The 6,676-nt window shown below is 42.7% G+C and overlaps 1 pseudogene; it reads right to left on the reverse strand.

Annotated features, from left to right (window-relative positions):
* Window positions 1-5,396: 5,396 nt before the first annotated feature.
* On the reverse strand, window positions 5,397-5,514 carry LOC124554367 (annotated as a pseudogene).
* Between the last annotated feature and the right edge of the window lie 1,162 nt (window positions 5,515-6,676).

Here is a 6,676-nt window from a genome sequence, read left to right on the forward strand (position 1 = left end):
CAGCTTTCGAAATGTGGTGCTACGGAAGAATTCTGAAGATTAGATGGGTATATCACATAACTAATGAGGAGGTATTGAATAGGATTGGGGAGAAGAGGAGTTTGTGGCACAACTTGACAAGAAGAAGGGACCGGTTGGTAGGACATGTTCTGAGGCATCAAGGGATCACAAATTTAGCATTGGAGAGCAGCATGGAGGGTAAAAATCATAGAGGGCGACCAAGAGATGAATACACTAAACAGATTCAGAAGGATGTAGGTTGCAGTAAGTACAGGAGATGAAGAAGTTTGCACAGGATAGAGTAGCATGGAGAGCTGCATCAAACCAGTCTCAGGACAGAAGACCACAACACAACAACAGGCAGACATCTGTCCAGGCACAGACATTCCAAACTGCATCAGGATCCACTGCAAGTACTATGACAGTTAAGCTGGAGGTGAGAAAACTTGGATTTGATGGTCGAGTGGCTGCTCATAAGCCACACATCACACTGGTAAATGCCAAATGATGCCTCACTTGGTGTAAGGAGCGTAAACATTGGACAATTGAACAGTGGTAAAAGTTGTGTGGAGTGATGAATCACAGTATACAATGTGGTGATCTGACAGCAAGGTGTGGGTATGACAAATGTCTGGATAACGTCATCTGCCACCATGTGAAGTGCCAGCAGAAAAATTTACAGGTGGTGGTGTTATGGTGTGCTCGTGTTTTTCATGGAGGGAGCTTGCACTCCCTGTTGTTTTGCGTGGACTATCACAGCAGAGGCCTACAACAAACAGTAACGTCCACAGTTCATGGGAGGGGGTCGAGTCTTTTCTACAACAACAAATTACCTGACAATGCCAGTAAACAAATTTAAAACTAATTTTGTGAAATGAGAGAAGAGTAACGGATTTTACTCCGCTTAAGAGATCTTTGAGTGTGAGACAAGTTGTTCAAATTTCGTGTGCGAATGTATTATAAACAAATGACAGATATTATTTTATAAACATGTACATCAGACTGTGTAACATTATTTTATTACTCTCTCATGAGCTTATTGTCATTTATCTGTTTGATTATGTATTGTCTTTGATATTCTTTTTACTATGTAGTGGATCTTCCCCCCTTGAACCATGGACCTTGCCGTTGGTGGGGAGGCTTGCGTGCCTCAGCGATACAGATGGCCGTACCGTAGGTGCAACCACAACGGAGGGGTATCTGTTGAGAGACCAGACAAACATGTGGTTCCTGAAGAGGGGCAGCAGCCTTTTCAGTAGTTGCAGGGGCAACAGTCTGGATGATTGACTGATCTGGCCTTGTAACATTAACCAAAACGGCCTTGCTGTGCTGGTACTGCGAACGGCTGAAAGCAAGGGGAAACTACAGCCGTAATTTTTCCCGAGGAAATGCAGCTTTACTGTATGATTAGATAGAGTAGCATGGAGAGCTGCATCAAACCAGCCTCAGGACTGAAGACCACAACAACAACAACAACAACAACAACAACATGTAGTGGATTATCTCATATTGCTCTATTACGTAATTATTTATTGTTATTGTCATTTACATAATAAGCAGTGTATCTATCCTGTTTTATTCACTTGTACTTAGTGACATTTGCTTATGTTTTTTATTATTATTACTTTATTTAACTTCGACAACACTAATCGCTTATAAAGATGAATAAAGCATGTGTATTGCTATGTGTTACTTCCTGAAGCAGAATTAAACAAATCTATCAATTATATTTACCAAATGATGTAAACTATGCACACATAGAACACAAACAGTAAATGAAACCTGATGTTGCTAGTAAAGTAGTTGGTTTTTCCTAACAAACTGTTGGTGTCTCCCTTTTCTATTGAAAATGTATAAATTGTTGCACAGCAGATCCGATTCCCAGGTGCACATACAAATTTTCAAATTATCACTTGGCACAAATGGCTGAGAATAGTGTGTGGCTCATACCGTGTGTCACAATTAAAATCTGGAGCACACAAAGAGTACCAGTGTCATTGAGCTGAGCTGTAAGTGAGGAGCGCAAACAGTGCAGTGTGACAGCACCTGATACGTCATTTGGCGTGCCTTACAATACAGAATAATGGCACGTAACATTCGAGGTCAGCCACACCACAGCATCCTAGTACTGATGGAAGGTGTGAAGGCAGGGAAAACTGACAATAACGGAGGCACCACAAAGAGACAAGACTGCTGACATCTCAGGTTAATGGGGCCAGATGACCACAACGCGTGCCATGGGCGACGGTTCGGCTAGTTCTTAGATTCTCTCTTCAATGGTCTTCAGCTCCGAGCAGTTTGTGAACCCCCTGATTCATTGTTATACTCTCCTTATGTCTGTCGAAGAATTCTGTTTATGTCCAAAACCAGAACTCAGCAACTCCGATTCATATGAAGACTTTTATTATACCTGATCTGAATTTGATCAGTTACGTACATCTCGTATGAACCGACTCCAATCTTCCAAAGCAAAAAACGAGAGTATATACATCAGCATTTACATTATTAATCTTCTGGTTACTGGTATTCCATGAAATCATGTTTCGTGCAGAAGATTCTCTGCCACCGTCACTCACTCCGCACGTCGTGACATCAATCACAACTTTTTGTGTTCCTGGGGGAGCACAAAGCTCATGCAGAAAGCCTCAGAAAGATAACAAAACACACAAAATGAGGCATGCTCCTTATCAAATCTTCCCACAAAGTAATTAGACTTTAAACCTCTCTACAATTTTTCTATTTTCACTAATATTCAAAATTCGTATGAGATTTCCCCCTCAATCAACAAAATGATTTATTTTAAAAACTGTGGCCACAAAACATCGGGGAAATATCATAGCTTCATGCATGCCAGCTTAATAACCCCCTTTCAAGAAACCTGAGACTCCATCTCAGTGTCTGGTCACCACGTCTGCTTCTATGATTCTGACAGAATGACTGTATTTCTACAAGGTATACAACTTTGCTTCCGCCGTTTTTTCCCTAACACTTGAGGCTTTAATGAAACAAATTGGTTACACATGTATCACTCAAAGTATTTTCCATCACTGGCCACTACTTTCTCCCATCTTTCGGGCAGTGTACGAATCCCATGTAGAAAAAATTGTTCTTCTTTTGAAGCGATCCACGAATCGATCCAATTTGCGACTTCTTAATGAGATCGGAAGTGTTGGTCAGTCGGGCCATCCATTGATCTAAACAGGTGATAGTCAGAGGGAGCAATGTATGGAGAATACGGCGGGTGGGGTAGGACTTCCCATTTTAACGTTTCCAAGTACGTTTTGACCTCTTTTACAATGTGGGGTCGAGCGTTGTTGTGCTGCAAAATCACTTTATCGTGCCTCTCACTGTATTGCAGCCATCTCTAGTCAGTATTGCAGCCGTCTCTAGTCAAATGCATTAATTGCATTTGATAATGAGCCCCTGTGATTGTTTCACTTAGTTTTAACACCTTATAGTACACAACACTGACCTGGTCCCACCAAATGTAGTGCATGATCTTGGAGCTGTGAATGATGTGGAAGCATGACCAGGATATTCCCTCGATTTTTTGCATTTAGGGTTAATGTAATGAACCCATTTTTTGTCCCTGGTCACAATGCGATGAAGAAATCCCTTCCGTTTTTGCCACTGAAGCAACTGTTCACAAACGCACAAACGCTGTTCAATGTCTCTCGGTTTCAGCTCACACGGGACCCAAGTTCTTTCTTTCTGAATCATACCCGTCGCCTTGAGACATTTTGAAATGGCTTGCTGTGTCACTCCCACTAATCGTACCAATTCTTCTTGAGTCTGATGTGAATGTTCACTCAGCAATGTCTCCAATTCTGCATCTTCAAAAACATTCTCTCTTCCACCACTACGCCGGTCTACAACTTTAAAATCACCATTCTTGAAGTGTTGAAATCACCCACGACACATTCTTTCACTAATAGTGTCCTTACCACACGTACCTGAGAGCATTCAATGAGACTCAGCCGCTGTTTTCTTCATATTGAAACAAAACATAACACCTCCGGCAAATGACGAGAATTAGGCTCATAAACTGACATTTTCAATCAAGAACAACTTTATAATGCAGACACAACTCGACTAATGTTTGAATGAGGTTATGTTGACTGAGGTCCAAGCTAACTGCCTGATGTCTGCGATCTGTTTCTTTCGACCGCTACTTACCGTTGTCGCCACCTATCGGCAAATGGCGGAAGCAAAGTTCCTTGTAGTTACAGGGTAAGTTGGATGGTGAGTCGTGATGTGCTGCCGGTGGGAAAATTTCGACTCTGAGCTTGCAGCCAGTTCGCTGGGATAGGACTTAGCCACTGTGAGCTGACACTACTGTTTGGTCACATCCCTGACTGATAGAGAGAGGGGACGAGCTAGGGCTTTCTCTTGTGAAGAGCTGTCCCAAGTGACTCCAAGGCACTGCCTTCAACCTGTCAGGCGAGGCACCTCCTTTGGCTGTAGGCTGTGCTGCCCACTGGGGTCATGAGCATCCGCCTTCATGACGTCTGCCATCCACGGTACGGTGTTAGTACACACCTAAACGCACGTCCATTTTTGAGAGTGCTGGGGCCCACTGTACTCCCTACTGTTCAGTTGCTATAGAATCATGCCTGCAGACTCCCGGTCCGGCTACCTGGACGTCATGCTCAATACACACAGCCTCCAGAAAGCTTCATTCACAATCCTCGTTTTGCATGAGTGTGCGACTTAGCGTGCCTTTGCCATGCTGGGAAAGACAATCCGTGTTGTAATATCATGAACAAAATATGTATTTTGAGACAATGCTGTTCAACTGATGCCTTTGGGCATGTAACAGCCACCCTCACTGACTTCCCAATGATGATGATGATGATGATGATGATGATTGGTTTGTGGGGCACTCAACTGCACGGTTATCAGCGCCCGTACAAATTCCCAACCTTTGCTCAGTCCAATCTCACCACTTACATGAATGCTGATGAAATGATGAGGACAACACAAACACCCCGTCATCTCCTGACAGGAGAAAATCCCTGACCCTGCCAGGGATTGAACACGGGAACCCGTGCTCGGGAAGCGAGAACGCGACCACGAGTTGCGGACCCGACTCCCCGAGCTTGACAACCTTCACCTGTAACACCACCACCACCACCACCACCACCACCACCACCACACCTGATGAGCCTCCACTAAAAACTAAACTAAACTCCTCCCGAACAGGCCTTGAAGGCCCAACAGTACTGACCAGCCGCCGTGTCATCCTCTGCTCATAGGCGTCACTGGATGCGGATATGGAGGGGAATGTGGTCAGCACACCACGCTCCCGGCCGTATGTCAGTTTCCGAGACCGGAGCCGCTACTTTTCAATCAAGTAGCTCCTCAATTTGCCTAACAAGGGCTGAGTGCACCCCTCTTGCCAACAGCACTCGGCAGACCGGATGGTCACCCATCCATGTGCTAGCCCAGCCCCACAGCACTTAACTTCAGTGATCTGACAGGAACCGGTGTTACTACTGCAGCAAGGCCGTTGGCGATGAGCCTCGACACCCACTACAAACCTGAACCAGAGAGTTGAGCACTAAAATAGTGAGAACATCGTCATGTCATTAACTGTTTACAGGCCCTAAAATGTTTTATTTCATTAAAGCAGTTCTCACACTGTGACCTTCACCTGCTTTATTTCTTCATTGATAGTCCTCGGTGTCGATGTACTGCACTGTTATACTGGTTGAAAAATGGGGGGGGGGGGGGGAGGGGGGGGGAGGGTGGAAGCTCAACACTAACTATTGTAAATGGTGTAGCAGTTGTACAGTTGCATTTCATTTCACAGTTCTTAACTTTCACTGTTCACAACCCCTAATATTACACAGTTACCTGGCCAGTTCACTATCGGCAAATTTTGATAAGTCTCGTTAATAGATTGCAGGAAAACATCAGTATACTTCTACAATAGTTTGCTGTTGAATATCTATGAGCAGTAAAGACCTAGCCTCACAGTTCGAGTAGAATAATAAGGTATGTGTGACACTACTTCTCAAATAAATTGAACAGACACTGTCATTGTTTTAACACATGGCCTATTTGTGTTACACTAATTCCACTTGAAACAGTACATAATTCCCCTCTGAAAATCGGCCACGGACTGACTGTCTTGGGACCAAAAATCCAGCCTCACTATAATAGGAATGGAAACTACACATTGTTCAATGTTTAATTTACAGAAATTACAGTAAAACATAACTCATTCATTTAACTAAATACATAAAAAAATTCTTACTTTTTTAACAGCTTATGCTACCACAAAGGTTGGGCTGAATTATTTGTTTAAATAATGAAATTAACAGATATAGATATGCAAACAATACTTTTGACAAATGTGGTAATTATTTTGGAATTAATGAAGGGCTGGCTTTGCTAATATCTTTTTGAACAGAGCCAAATAAATACTTTGAGAATCCTAGTAGTTCTCCTTCCAAATGTTTATAATTAGTACAGAAGTTATATTTGTTTATAAGCCAACAATAGAATTTAAGTCACAAAACAATTACTGATTTCACTCTATAACAAAAGTATTAACTAGGAATGGTCAAAATAAATTAGTAAATTAATCACATACACAAAGCTAAGCACAAAATTAGATGTGGAGCTATATTCTTTGAGACTGAGGGCCAACCTTTTTCTTTTATGGAAAATG

This window comes from Schistocerca americana, chromosome 11 (assembly GCF_021461395.2).
Source record: "Schistocerca americana isolate TAMUIC-IGC-003095 chromosome 11, iqSchAmer2.1, whole genome shotgun sequence".
Classification (NCBI taxonomy): domain Eukaryota; kingdom Metazoa; phylum Arthropoda; class Insecta; order Orthoptera; family Acrididae; genus Schistocerca; species Schistocerca americana.